The 16,208-nt window shown below is 40.0% G+C and overlaps 1 protein-coding gene across 2 annotated transcripts in view; it reads right to left on the bottom strand.

Moving 5' to 3' along the window:
• Positions 1–16,208, bottom strand: part of GPR176 (G protein-coupled receptor 176) — a 124,066-nt gene that overhangs the window by 79,530 nt on the left and 28,328 nt on the right. The window lies entirely within an intron of this gene.

Genomic DNA, 16,208 nt, shown 5'->3' with positions numbered 1-16,208 from the left:
AGGGAGTATACCTTGTTCATCATTATATCTTCAGCATCTAGCAAATTGGTTGGCACATAGTTAGTTAATGCTGAAGAATGAGTGGACATACAAGGAAACTCCCTATTGACAGGCATGACATACAGATGAGAGCTACACTCATCGTGAACATGGCATAATGTATAACCTCGTCAAATCACTATGTTGTACACCTGAAACAAATGTAACATTGCGTGTCAACCATATTTCAAGTAAAGAAATAAATGAATACATAAATAAAAGGCATGACATAACATATATGTCTTTTTTTTTTTTTTTTTACCAGCAAAAACTTTGTTTATTTGGAAATAGCAGAAACTTGTAACCCAGGACAGGCATGCAACAGCACAACCATGGGCAAGTGCACAGAACAAAGGAGAGGAGGTTCTTTTATAGAGGAAAGGAGGGAGTTGGGAAGGCTGTTGTAAACTAAAAGTCCATTGGAGTGAACTGAAAGTTTTAAGTATACAGGCTTCTCATTGGCTAAGCTGTGTCAGTCTCTCATTGGCTGCCTTGTGACAGTCTCTCATATATAAAACAGTATAGGTCAGTATAAATAATCAGTTAAATGGTCCAGTGGTAATTTGGCAGTTTGGAAGAAATAGTTTTATTCCCGCATACCTTACAAATTTGAAATTCAAAATTGATGAGGATTTTTCACAGCAATCCTGTTATGTTCTTAATAGTGTTGTGTTTCACACTCACCACACTCTTAAAGGTAGTACTTGGTGCCGCTAATCCCTGCTAACATATTTTAACACCTTTGCGTGTTGCTGTTTGTTAATAAAATTTACATTTTTCACTCTTTCTCACACGTTGTGTTTTACCCCCGGTGGACACAAATGAATGGATGGTTCAGAAGTGCTCATTAAAACCTAAGTTTGTAATTAAAATAGCAACAAAAATACTAGAACTCACAATAATATTTTAAATATAAACAGTAAGTTTCATTCCAGCACAAGCAAAGAATGTGTGTATGTAACAGGGATGATTTCACATGAATGAAAGAGGTCCACTCAACTTCCAAGGAATATCTAAGAATTAGATTACATTAGACAAAGTCATTCCATTTCTAAGCATGTTTCTGTCATCAACACACACCAAACACTAACTTGACACAGTCAAAACTTTCACATCATTTTTGAACAAAATTTCAAAAACTACACAGCAACATCCCTATCAAACTTCCTAAGTTTTTCCAAAACAAGTACAAAATGATGCTCTTGAGTATGAAATTGGCTCATTTTGTCCCTAAGGGCAGAAAACAGACCAAAGCTACAGAAGCATTACTCCAAGTTGCATTCCTCATACAAAACAAATAAAGATTACTCTATTCCCAAGAAATTCAGAGAGCCAGCCACCAGGTTAATGACAAATAAAATTCTCAAAGGCAAATCAGACTACACAAGCATTGACAAAATTATTAATGGCTCTACTGGGACTCACACATCAACGGCATGCAACATGGAAGAACAATTACGATCACATGTTCACTAGTACGTATTGTGTCTCACAGTTAAGTGAAATCAATGATGCCCAGAGCAGGCATATCAATTACCATATGGGCAGAACACATATGAGCCAGAAGTACTTAAAAAATCTTGGTTCTGTAGATCACCAAAACCCCAGTCTATAGAGACGTGCTTCATTTAATGTTTTTCTGGTAAACTATTACGAAAATTGGATCAATACTGATGGAATAATCAGCTATGTTTACAACGAGGAAGGAAGGTGCTAAACAAATAAAAGAAATTTTACCTTGATTCCAAACACCCACTGCTTTATTCGCTAAAACAGATGACACACAACAATATGCCTCCTAATCTCAACCCAGTGTTGTAAAAAATAGTTTTAACGGTGAATATAATCAAGTCACAGTCACTGTTCCCCCCAGAAGTGGGGAGAACACTCTGGCTGTTAAGGGTGCTCATGTAAACTTTTGAAATGAGGAATGAAACTCAAGTATTTCTGTTCTGCACAGTTAACATCAGAGAGGAACGACTCCTTGATTTCAAGAGGCAAATGTCAGCAACATAGTCAGTTGTCCTGATATCCTTGACTCTCTCATTTAGGACCCAAAACACATTTATTTTGAATATTGAGAATAAGCTATATAGATTCTTTGAGACGACTGAGTGGCAAATTTGAGGGAGATGTCCTTATAGACTGAGTCCCTGATGAAACACTGACTCTGTTCTTGAAGTGAAAAAGCTTGCCATCATTTCTGGACACACGATCAATCTGAATTATCCAAGTTCTCAAAATGACAGTCATCACACATTTGCTGCCACTCCTAACAGACTCTAACTATGAAGTATTTTCTGTCTTTGTAAAATAAGGAGAAAGAAAAAAGAACAAAAAACAAAAAACGAAAAACTGGATATGGAACTCATCGTCTGGCTAAATAATTTGCTATTCTATTTAGAAATTGCAGGTCATATTTTTCACTGATAAGAAAAACATTTACTATTAATTTTTCAAGCATAGTTGTCTTTTCAGCTTAACAGACATTACTTATCTGTTGGGAAACATGGGTTTTGTTAATAAAAATTTTGACCTTTTTAAAAAATTTGCCTCAAATTATGGTACATCCATGCACAAAGTACTCTCTACATGATCTGTAGTTGCTAAATGTTTGAGAGACATCATGATGGCATATAAACAAATACTATTCTAATGTTCTATGTGATCCATGGGCAATTCTCTTCATAGGCCTAAATGTCTTGAAACATTCACCGTGTAACTATTTTTCCTTTCTTGTCATAAACAACTGGAATTAGCAATCTGTAATTCTTATCCATTTTTCTTATGTAACATTAAGATCCAAAAGACATGCACGTAGTGACAAGAAAAGAGAACATGTAATAGTTGCAAATTTCCTATGATAAATCTTTTCTCAGAAATATGGCTATTTGCTGTTTAATGGATCTATTCGAGAGAACTTGCTCATTGGAACTGCCTCAAATGAGGTAACGGATTTATGCTTAGACATCATCCTGGACTACCATCTCTGGCCCAGAGAAGGAAATAAAAGAGGTCCAAAGACCTCCCTCCCTTACAAACAGTCACCAGGTCAGGTTCACAGAGCTGAAATGAGTCACAGGCAAATCCCTCATGGATTTTTTTTTTAGAGTCACACTAAATGTTGATTCCCGATTGCTCTTGCTTTTGACATAACCCTCCTTCAGCAAAGAGCTGCAAACAGTATGGATAATACCTGCTTGCCGCAAGCACCACCATAGGCAGAAGAGCATTTGGCAAGTGTCTGTATCTTGGTGTCCTGTAACTTCCAGAAAAGTAAGCCTAGCAGAGATGACGATCTCGCCATATGTAAAATTACAACTCTATATAATAAGTTGAACTATTGGTTTAGACTATAATCACCAATACCATGTATAAGGACCACTTAACCAGCAATTTCTCAAAGTTGTATTTGACTTTCTGTAACAGAGGTCCAACTACAACAGCTTCAACTAAGAAAGGTTGTTTGTCTCATGTAACCCGAAGTCCAGAAGAGGATTGGGCAGCTTCTCCAAAAAGTCATCAAGGAGAAGACCCAAATTTCTAGCTAGGCAGAAAGGGGAAAGGACCAAGGCCACAGGCAAGGGCAAAGGCATGCCCCAGTCTAGTGTGTCCTTTTTCAGGAAAAAAAAAAAAAATGGCATTCCTGAGTTCTACTCAGTAAACTTTCACTCACTACTTACTGGTCAGACCCAGGTGACATTGGCACCCCTAGCCTACCTGCAAGGAAGTCTAGAAGGTATTTTTATCTGGGCATGGTGTTGCACTAAACAAAACCAGGGTCCTTTAAGTAAGGAATAATAGGATAGATACCGAGCAGGGAATAAGCAGCGGCTGTGAAAAGTCAAGGATATTTTAGGTGTTTGCTCACGTTTCAAAAGTCAAAAGCCATGGACTCAAATGTGAAACTGTCTACTAAGTTCGGGGTTTTTCCTCCAAGAAATCGTCCTAAGTTCCTGAAACCTTACTGTCAAACGTACTCATCATGACTGACTTATGTTACCCTGCTCTCCTAAAAGGATTTACCACACCTTAAAAAACACAATCACAAAGAGCCTTTGAAAAAAAGACAAAGAGTCACTGACTCATCATCATCCTCTGAAGGAATCAAGCAAACACTCTAGCATTGTTGTTTGTTGATGTTTTTCCTGCTGATTCCACAAGAAATGTGTTTGTGCTCTTTTTAAAAACCAGGACAGTCTCCAAAACAAATCAGGTAAGAAGGAGGAATATAAACAAAGCCATCCTTGCTTGTAGACAGCTGCTTCAGCCCATTAGCACCTAGAGGTTCCCAAAGTAAATTAGAGACAAGTCTTCCAATTAATTAACTGTGGCATAATTATCACACAACTTGATAATTATAACACACTGGCCTCACAGGCACAGAGGGCAGTCTCCTGACCTAGGTTATTTAAGCCAAGCACTGTCCCTCTCCTCTAGAAGGTGAATACCCAGTGACACAGGACAAGACAGAGAAAGGAAGACACAACTTCTCCAAATCTCAGACTGAAGAAACAATTCACTGCAATTTCCCTGATTTCACAGGGGAACGCTAAACAACATGTCTTTAAAAATGGGAATATTGGATTTTTGTCTGCTAAGATCTGTGAAAGTCAGCAGAGGAACACTTCCCTCCTGCTGGGAGGCAGCCTGTGAGAAGAAAAAAACACTCACCTAGAAGTGGCAAGACCTGGGGGCTAACTGCAGCCCAAGATGCCCGAAGAAGTCACTTCATCCCCCCATCTTGATGTTTACATCTATAAAAAGACAGCATTGTACTGGATTAAAGATACCCATGTTATAGTTTCCTCAGCAGTGGGCCAAACAGTCAGAAACATCTAAGCATAGGGGCTGACTGATTTTTTAAATGTGACTGAGTTGACTGGAAAGGAATGTTGCAGCGGAGTAGGAGGACCTTAGGCTCACCTCATCCCATGCATCCAACTAGATAAGTCTCAAATCATCCTAAATACCCTCGAAAGTAAAAAAAATAAATACTCCAAAAATCAACCTAAAGACTTACAGAACAAACTCCACAACTAAAGGGGGAGAAGAGGCCACATCAAAGAAGGTGGAAGGTACAGAGACGTGGTTTAGGGGAGAAATGGATGGTGGGATGCTGTGGAGGGGAGGGAGCCAAGGTTGCGGAGAAGGGCAAGAGAGAGAAAGGAGCACACAGAGGAATGCACAAGGAGAATATTTCCTAAAGCCATTGGCTTAAAAAACAAGAGGGGCTGAATTTTCTGAGTTCTTGCAACCAGTTCTTGCAACCCTGGGGCTTAAGGCCTGGAATTTTAAGTCAGCAGGCTTGGCTAGAATAGAGTCCAAAGGGCACTGTGCTGCTCCTGGAGAGAAGGCAAGGGAACAACCCAGGGACAGACAGCAAAGCAACAGCAATCTGAAAACCACCTGGGGCACACAGTGGGGAGATTATTAACTCTTCTTGGAGTGTGTCCATGAGAGACAGGGTTCATGAAGACATCTCTCTGAGAACAAAGGAGGTGGCCAGGGCCATTTCCCTCCCTTGTCCTTCAGCATAAACACAGAGCCACCTGTGGGAAGCAGCAATGACACTAGCTGCCCATCTTGCATACATCACGCCCCACCACCTTGTGCTTTGATGAGACTGCCCTTCTCAGTTGTGTTTGCCTCAGTCCCAGCGTGAGGGGCCCCTCCCCAGGAGACCAGCACAAACCCCTGCCCACACCACATCTCCTGACCAGAGTTCTGCGGGGCCTCAGTTCTGAGAGAGGTGGTGTCAGATCTCATTTCACAAGCAGGCCAGAGCACACCTAGTTAAAACTCGTCACTTTCAGGTGAAGGACCAAACACTACCCTCTGCAGGCAAGGAGAGCCTCTACAGATGACTGGCCTGAAGTATAGAGCAGCCAAGCACAACAGCAGAGTGCATGCAGCACACAACAGAGACACTCCCTGAAGCACCAGGCCCTGGGCACTACATGTCATCTTCTTCCTAAGACCATCACTTTCAGGGGCAGGAGACATAACTAGATTTTCTAACACAGAAGAAGGCAGAGACTTAGACAACATGCAAACATAGAGGAATTTATCCTAAATAAAAGAAAAAGATAAGGCCACAGCCAGAGATCTAAGTGAAACAGATATAAATAACATGGTTGACGGAGAATTTAAAGCAACAATCATAAGGACATCACTGGACTTGAGAAACAATAGAAGACATCAGCAAGACCACAGAGGTAAAAGTGTTAAAATATCAGAGATGACGAGTTCACTAAATGAGATTCGAAACAGGCTTGATGCAATGAACAGCAGGTTGGGAAGAAATAGAGAATGAATTAGTGACCTAGAAGACAAAGTAATGGAAAAGTAATGAAGTTGAACAAAAGAGAGAAAGAAGAGTCCTACAACACAAGAATAGACTTAGAGAACTCAGTGGCTCCATCAAACACAATAATGTTCGTATTATAGGAGTCCGGGAAGAAGAAGAGAGAGAAAAGGGGGCAGAAAATTTATTTCAAGAAATAATAGCAAAAAAATTCGCTAATCTGGAGAAGGAAACAGACATCTGGATCAGGAAGGCACAGAGAACTCCCATTAAAATCAACAACGCAGGTCAACACCAAAGCACACTGTAATTAAATCTGTAAAATACAGTGATAAGGAAAAAAATCTTAAAAGCAGCAAGACAAAAGAAGTCTTTAACTTACAATGGAAAACCTATAAGGCTAGCTGGAGATTTCTCAACAGAAACTTAGCAAGCCAGAAGGCAGTGGCATGATATATTCAACTTGCTGAATGGTAAAATTCTGACGCCAAGAATACTCTATCCAGCAAGGCTATCATTCAGAATAGAAGGAGCGATAAAGAGTTTCCCAGAGAAACAAAAACTAAAAGAGTTCATGATCACTAAGCCAGCCCTGCAAGAAACAAAAAGAGGATTTGCTGAGTGGAAAGGAGAGACCAAAAGTGACAAAGACAAGAAAGGATCAGAGAAAATCTCCAGAAACAACAAGAAAATAAGTAATAAAATGGCAATAAATACATATCTATCAATAATTACTTTGAATGTGGGGCACCTGAGTGGCTCAGTTGGTTAAGCGGCCAACTTCAGCTCAGGTCATGATCTCACAGTTGATGAGTTCAAGCCCTGCACTGGGCTCTGTGCTGATGGCTCAGAGCCTGGAGCCTGTTTCAGATTCTGTGTCTCCCTCTCTATGCCCCTCCCCTGCTCACACTCTCTGTCTCGAAAAAATAAATAAATAAAATATTTAAAAAAAATTTTAAATAATAATTACTTTGAATGTAAAGTGAACTAAATGCTCCAATCAAAAGACATAGGGTGAGAGAATGGATAAAAAAACAAGACCCATCTATATGCTTCCTATAGAAGACTCATTTTAGACCTAAAGACACCTACAGATTGAAAGTGAGAGGATGGAGAAACATTTATCATACAAATGGATGTCAAAGTAGCTGGGGATGGGGGGGGGGGGGGGGGTGGGGAGCACCTGGGTTGCTCAGTGAGTTAAGGATCTGACTCTTGCTTTTGGTTCAGGTCATGATCTCACAATTTGTGGGTTCAAGCCCCACATTGGGCTCTGTGCTGACAGCAAGGAGACTGTTTGGGATTCTCTATTTCTCTCTCTCTCTGTCACTCCCCTGCTGCCTCTCTCTCTCTCTCTCTCTCTCAAAAATAAATAAATATTTTTTTTAAAAAAGGAAGCTGGAGTAGCAATATTTATATCCTACAAACTAGACTTTAAAACAAAGATTGTAACAAGAAATGAAAACGGGCACTATATAATCACAAAATAAACAGTCCAACAAGATATAAATAACAATTGTAAATATTTATTCACCCAACAAGAAAGCACCCAAATATATAAAAAAAATTAATAACAAACATAAAGAAATTCATTGAAAATAATACAACAATAATAGGGGACTTTAATACCTTACTTAAATTAATAGACAGATTAATTTGAAACAGAAAATCAACAAGGAAACAATGGCTTTGAATGACACACGGGACCAGATGGACATAAGACATATATTCAGAACATTCCATCCTAAAATACCAGAATACACATTCTGTTCAAGTGCACATAGGACACTTTCCAGAATAGATCACATATTAGGTCATGAAACAGGCCTCAACAAATACAAAAAGACTGAAGTCATACCATGCACATTTTCTGACCACAACACTATGAAACTAGAAGTCAACCACAAGAAAAAATGTGGAAACACCACAAATACACGGAGATTAAACAACATGCTACTAAACAACAAATGGGTCAACCAGGAAATCAAAGAAGAAATTTTTAAAAATACATGGAAACAAATGAAAATGAAAACACAATGGTCCAAAACCTTTGGGATGCAACAAAAGCAGTCCTACAAAGGAAGTTTACAGCAATACAGGTCTACCTCAAGAAGCAAGAAAAATCTCAAATAAACAACCTAACCTTACATCTAAAAGAGCTAGAAAAAGAACAACAAACAAAGCCTAAAGCCAGCAGAAGGAAGGAAATAATAAAGATTAGAGCATAAATTGGGGCACCTGCGTGGCTCAGTCGGTTAAGTGTCCAACTTCGGTTCAGGTCATGATCTCACAGTTCATGGGTTTGAGCCCCACATGAGGCTCTGTGCTGACAGCTCAGAGCCTGGAGCCTGCTTCAATCCTGTGTCTCCCTCTCTCTCTCTCTGCCCCTCGCCTGCTCACACTCTGTTTCTCTCTCTCAAAAATAAATAAACATAAAAAAATTTTTTTAAAAAGATTAGAGCAGATATAAATGATATAGAAATGAAAAAATAAATAAATAAAAAAAGAACAGACCAATGAAGCCGGAAGCTGATTCTTTGAAATTAACTTCTAGCCAGACTTATCAAAAAGAAAAGAGAAAGGACTTTAATAAATAAAATCACAAATGAGAGAGGAGAAATAACAACCAACACCACAGAAATACAAACAATTATAACAGATTATGAAATATTATGCCAATAAATTGGACAACCTAGAAGAAATGGATACATTCCTACAAACATATAAGCTACCAAAACTGAAACAGGAAGAAATTGCAAACTTGAACAAATCTATAACCTGCAAAAAAAGTGGCTCAATAATCAAAAAAATCCCAACAAACAAAATTCCAGGACCAGATGGCTTCATAGGCAAATTCTATCAAACATTTAAAGAAGAGTCAATACCTATTCTTCTCAAACTATTCCAAAAAACAAATAGGAAAGAAAGGACAACTTCCAAGTTCATTCTATGAGGCCAGACCTACTCTCATACCGAAATGAGATAAAGACACCACTAGGGGCACCTGGGTGGCTCAGTCAGTTAAGCATCTAACTTTGGCTCAGGTCTGATCTTGCAATTCATGAGTTCGAGCACCGCATCGGGTTCTCTGCTGTGGGCACAGAGCCTGCTTCAGATAGATCTCTCTCTCTGTCTCTCTCTCTCTCTCTCTCTCTCTCTCCCTCCCTCCCTCCCTCCCTCCTTCCCTCCCTCCCTCTGCCTTTCCCATGTTCTCTCTCTCTCTTTCTCAAAAAAAAAAAAAAAAAAATTTAAAAAAAAGACACCACTAAAAAAGAGAGCTACAGCTAAATACCCCTGGCAAACATAGATGCAAAACTTCTCAATCAAATATTAGCAAACCAAATCCAACAATACATTAAAAAAAATCATTCACCACTATCAGGTGGGATTTATACCTGGGTTGCAAGGGTAGTTCAGTATTTGCAAATCAATCAACATGGTAACCCACATTAATTTTTTAAAAAAAGGATAAGAACCATATCATCATTTCAACAGATGGAAAAAAAGCACTGGACAAAGTACAACATCCATTCACGATAAAAACCCTCAAAACAGTTGGTGTAGAGGGAACATACCTCAACGTAATAAAGGCAACATATGGAAAACTCACAGCTAACATTATCCTAAATGGGGAAAAACTGAGAGCACTTCTTCTATGGTCAGGAATAAGACAGGGATTTCGACTCTCACCACTGTTATTTAAATAACATAGCACTGGAAGTCCTAGCAACAGCAATCAGACAACAAAAAGAAATAAAAGGCAGCCAAATCAGCAAGGAATAAGTAAAACATTCACTATTTGCAGACGACACCATACTTTGTAGAGACCTAAAGATGCCACCAAAAAACTGCTAGAACTGATAAACGAATTCAGTAGAGCTGCAGGATACAAAATCAACATACAGAAATCTGTTGCATTTCTATATACCAATAATTAGCATCAGAAAGAGCAATTACGGAACGAAGCCCATTTACAACTGCACCAAAAACAATAAGATACCTAGAAATAAACCTAATCAAAGAAGTAAAAGACCTGTACTCTACTCTCAAAACTATAAAATATTAATGAAAGAAATTGAAGATGGGGCACCCGAGTGGCTCAGTTGGTTGAACTTCTGACTCTTGATTTCAGCTCAGGTCATGATCTTATGGTTTGTGAGGTGGAGCCCCCGCACCGGGCTCTGCACTGACAGCTCCTCCCCTGCTTAGGATTCTCTCTCTCCTCTCTCTGCTCCTCCCCTGCTCGCTCGCTCTCTCTCTCTCCCTCTCTCTCTCAAAGTAAATAAACATTTTAAAAAAGAAAACAAAATCGGGGCACCCGGGTGGCTCAGTCAGTTGAGCGTCCAACTTTGGCTCAAGTCATGATCTCGCAGTTTGTGGGTTCGAGCCGCACATCACGCTCTCTGCTGAACACTTGCTCAGAGCCTCGAGCCTGCTTCAGATTCTGTGTCTCCTTCTCTCTCTGCCCCTCCCCCACTCACACTCTGTCTCACTGTCTGTCAAAAATACATAAATTGTTTTTAAAACTTAAAAAAAGAAAAGAAATTGAAAATGACAAAAAGAAATGGAAAGACACTCTCTGCTCATGGACTGGAAGAACAAATATTGTTAAAATGTCTACACTGTCCAAAGCTGTCTATACATTTAATGCAATCCTTATCAAACTACCCATAGCATTTTTCACAGAGCTAGAATGAACAATCCAAAAATTTGTATGGAACCACAAAAGGCCCCAAATAGCCAAAGCAACCTTGAGAAAGCAAAGCAAAGCTGGAGGCATAACAATTCCAGACTTCGAGTTATACTGTAAAGCTATAGTGACCCAGACAAAATGGTACTGGCACAAAAACACAGATCAATGGCACAGAATAGAAAACACAAAATTGAACCCACAATTATATGGTCAGTTAATTTTTGACAAAGCAAGAAAGAATATCCAGTGGGAAAAAGACAATGTCTTCAATACATAGTACTGGGAGAACCGGACAGTTACACGCAAAAGAATGAAACTGGACCACTTTCTTACACCATACACAAAAATAAATTCAAAATGGATTAAAGACCTAAATGTGAGACCTGAACTCATAAAAATCCTAGAAGAAAACACAGGTAGTGATTTCTTTAACATCAGCTATAGCAATTTCCTTCTAGATATGTCTCCTGAGGCAAGGGAAACAAAAGCAAAAATCAACTATTGGGATACATCAAAATAAAACCTTCCGCACAGCAAAGGAAACAATCAACAAAACTTAATAAAAGGCAACCTATGGGATGGGAGAAGATATTTGAAAATGACATATCAGATAAAAGGTCAGTATCCAAAATCTATAAAAACCAATCTCAACACCCAAAAAATAAATAATCCAATTAAAAAATGGGCAGAAAACATGAACAGACATTTTTCTAAAGAACACATACAGATGGCCAACAGACACATGAAAACATGCTCAACATCAGTTATCATCAGAGAAATGCAAATCAAAACTACAAGGAGATATCACCTCACACCTATCAGAATGGCTAAAATCAACACAAGAAACAACAGGGTTTGGAGAGGATGTGGGAACTGTTGATGGGAACACAAATTCTTGCACTGTTAGTGGGAATACAAACTGGTCCAGCCACTCTGGAAAACAGTAGGGAGGTTTCTCAAAAAGTTACAAATAGAACTACCCTATAATCCAGCAATTGAACTACTAATTACCCAAAGAATACAAAAATACTAATTCAAATGGATACATGCACCCTTATGTTTATAGTAGCATTATCTACAAGATCCAAGATATGGAGACAGCCCAAGTGTCCATGAAGAATGTATTTTTTAAAATGTGGTTATATAGGGGCGCCTGGGTGGCTCAGTCGGTTAAGCGTCCGACTTCAGCTCAGGTCATGATCTCGCAGTCCGTGGGTTCGAGCCCCACGTCGGGCTCTGTGCTGACAGCTCAGAGCCTGGAACCTGTCTCAGATTCTGTGTCTCCCTCTCTCTCTGCCCCTCCCCCACTTGCACTCTGTCTCTCTCTGTCTCAAAAATAAATAAACATAAAAAAAATTTTTTTTTTAATGTGGTTATATATAGGGCGCCTGGGTGGTTCAGTTGGTTGGGCAGCTGACTTTGGCCCAGAGCATGATCTCATGGTTTGTGAGTTCAAACCCCATGTCAGGCTCTGTGCTGACAGCTCAGAACCTGGAGCCTGCTTCAGACTCTGTGTCTTCCTTTCTCTGCCCCTCCCCCACTCACATTCTCATTCTCTCTCTCTCAAAAATAAGTAAACATTAAAAAAATTTAATAAAAGAAAAAAAAATATGGTTTTATACACACACACACACACACACACACACACACACACACACACAATGGAATATTACTCAGCCATAAAAAATGAAATCTTACCCTTAGCAATGACATGGACAGAACTAGAGAGTATGATGCTAAGTGAAATAAGTCAGTCAGAGAAAGACAAATATCATATGATCTCACTCATATGTGGAATTTAAGAAACAAAACAAATTAACAAAGGGGAAAAAAGAGAGAGAGAAAGAGGCAAATCAAAAACAGACTCTTGGGGTGCCTGGGTGACTCAGTCAGTTACGCATCCAACTTCAGCTCAGGTCATGATCTCATGGTTCATGAGTTCAAGCCCCAGGTCAGGCTCTGTGCGGACAGCTCAGAGCCTGGAGCCTGCTTCAGATTCTGTGTCTCCTTCTCTCTCTGTCCCTCCCCTGCTTGTGTGCTCTGTCTCTCTCTCAAAAATAAATAAACATTTTTAAAAAAATTTTTTAAACAGACTCTTAACTGTAGAGAACAAACTGATGGTTACCAGACGGGAGGGGTTGGAGGTATGGGTTAAATAGGTGATGGGGTTTAAAGTGGGCACGTGTGATAAGCACCAGGTGTTGTATGGAACTGCTGAATCACTGTATTGTACACTTGAAACTAATATTACACCAAAAAAAAAGAAAAAGAAACTAATATTACACTGTATGTTAACTAACTGAAATTTAAGTAAAAACTTTAAAAAACAACGTGACCAGTTGAGAGAACCCACATATGGCATGTAAATACTAGACTGACAAAGCAGGAGTCAAGGGCATAAAAAGTGTTTATTCATACTGACCTCCTTCTTTGTCAACTACCATGCAAATGTCTGGGTTTCATAACATAATCATAATCATAGAATTAAACTTCAGCTGCTGAAAACAAAACAATCAATTACATTTAACTTCAGCTGTAATAAGCTAATTGACCTGTGTCTGATAGCAGCATGTCACATAACAGTGACTCTTGGGAAGAGGCTTTGTCCTCACTGGCTTACCAGATTGTGTGGGTATCCTAACTTCAAAGGAAAAAGAAGGCTCCAGACCTTTCCAGGCTGACCTGCAGGGTCAAGCAGGCTGCATTTATTCCAATGGGACACAGGTTGGCTCCCATGGGAACTCAGAAATTATTTCCTAACAGTCTATGAGCCTAAATCAGGGGTTCTCAAACTTTAGTGTGCCTATAAATCACCTGAGAAACTTGTCAAAATGCAAATTCCTAAATCCCACTCCAGAGACTTTAGTTCAATAGGTTGGTGCACATTACAGGAATGAGTGTTTTAAAAACCACCAGAAGGTGATATAGGTAATCCAAAACCCACACTTGGAAACACCCTGGTTATTCCAAAGCAGCTGGGAGGGGTCCTCGTACTAGAAAGGAGCCTGGGTTTTCTTCATGTGGCTAAAACTTGCATGGTCAAGAATTAAATTCCAAACCAGGATGAGAAATGGGTAGGCATTTGCTTCCAAGGAAGATCGAGGTGACTCGGCATGAATGGAGCAATGCATATTCCAGACAAACATAGAGAAGTAAACGGTCCACAATCTCCCTCTCCCAGAATGGTGATACTGGGTAAGGCAGCAGCAGCATTAGATGCTGTGTGAGAATAAACCATTCACTCAATGGGTGAAAAACAGCACAGGCAGAGGTTCTAGAGAGCCCTGCAACCCTGAGCAGGAATTACGCAGCACCAAACAATCATTTTCAAGAATAAATTGTCTCCTTTCTTCCTACCTTTGCTTGTCTAAAGGTTTTGAGTTTCTTGAGGACCTACCTTCCTAATGGAAAGTCTCACCCCCTCAAATCACACCACCTGGCTCAGTGATTCTCGATAGCAAAGATTTGAGGTTCTTCACCAAGAAGCCTAAATCCTTCAAAAAAGCATGTCTGCCATCCGTGTCTCTGAGCTCTGCCATCGGTAGCTTCTCCAACCCCTTTCCTACCCTTCTTGAGGATGTAGACCTTTGCAATGCTTTGACATGCTTTCGGTTGCCAGAATCTTGTCCACTCAGTAAGCTTCCAGATCATTAACTATTAATGAGGCAACTAATAGCTTATAATCAATAGTCACCTATTGATGACTAATCCTCTGGATTAGTTAGGGAACTGGAACTCCAAGTAAGACCCTTACCTTCTCTGCTCTTTAATGTCTACCCCTCATGGCACACTGCCAACATTCCTGGCATCGCAAGGTTTAGGGCCTCTGCACCTCCAAGATGGAGACAATCCAGAGAGCAATTCTGCCTCCTCCACAATCCCTGCTTCACACCCAGGAAAGCTACAATGAGCCCATGCTATTTTCCTCATTGTCCCCAAATGGGGGAAATGCTAGGGTCCCAAGAGATTGAAATTGGAAACTTCTGAATAGCTTTCAGTGGTATGTAAGCTCCCTGAGGGCAGAGACTTCATATGATTCACTCCTACATCCCCAATACCTAACGCAGTGCCTGTCCATGGCAACGGACATAGTAAACAAATGTCCATAGTAAACAAATGATACTAGAAAGAGCTACTCTCAGCATCTGCATAAACCTTCCATGGGCTAGGCCTAAGGCACATTCCCTCAATCCTCCATTTACAGTGGCATGCAGGAGCCTGACCCCAGCTTGGGAGAGCCGAATGTACACATCGCTTCCCAACTATGCACGTCATTGGTAGCTTGGCCACGGTGGGAGTATCTATGCCATGAAAACTGCAAACACAACAAATCAGGGCTTTCTCCAGACAAAGCCAGTTGTTAAATACTTACCAGCCCACCACGGCCCTTAAGACTTACAAAGTCTCTTTTCTGTGGACATAAAGGCAAAAAAGAATTAAGCTGAGTTTTTGACGGCTCCAAGCTAGAAAATAAAGCAGTATTTGTCAACTTATTTTGTAAAAGTACCAATTCACACCAGTCTGTGATCCAGGCTCTTGCCGGTCTATATGAGAGAGATCACATGAAAACTGAAGGGGCTCCCCTCTGATGACAGTCCCCATTTGCAGAAAGTTACAGTTAATGAGAGTTGACTGAACAAAGACAAAAATCTGACAACAGGGGTGAATGGAAGGCTGAGGAGATGAGCCTTAGGCCCAACCCACTGGCAGCCTGTAGAAATGCTAAGCATAGAACTCTTGGAGCGGAGCAGTATAGAAACATATACCCTGATTTTGACTGCAATTTATACTTTTTATCTTATTTTCAAAGGTATTTATAGCATTTACTATGTGCCAGCCACTAGTCAATTTGCTTAGCAAACATTTACTCATTATTCTAGCTACGAATACCACACATGCACAAGTATTCAATATAACCCAGACAAAAGAATCTACTGGCCCTGACCCTTTTGTTCTTGAAAAACCAGAAACTTAAATCTGCTCACCACCCACTTAATGGCTCTGGGTTTGTTAATGATAAGAACTGGCACTAAGGTCCACGGAACCACGGATGGCCTTGACTAGATCTCCTTCAGGGCCCCAGACTAAATGTGGCATATATGTCCCTTCAGATATACAACTGTGGAGTTTACTGGAATAAGACAGAACCCAAGGGACAGGAAGCAGTCA

This window comes from Prionailurus viverrinus, chromosome B3, assembly GCF_022837055.1.
Source record: "Prionailurus viverrinus isolate Anna chromosome B3, UM_Priviv_1.0, whole genome shotgun sequence".
NCBI lineage: Eukaryota > Metazoa > Chordata > Mammalia > Carnivora > Felidae > Prionailurus > Prionailurus viverrinus.
Note: the sequence above shows the minus strand (reverse complement) of the source record. Positions and strands in the feature narration are given on the sequence as shown.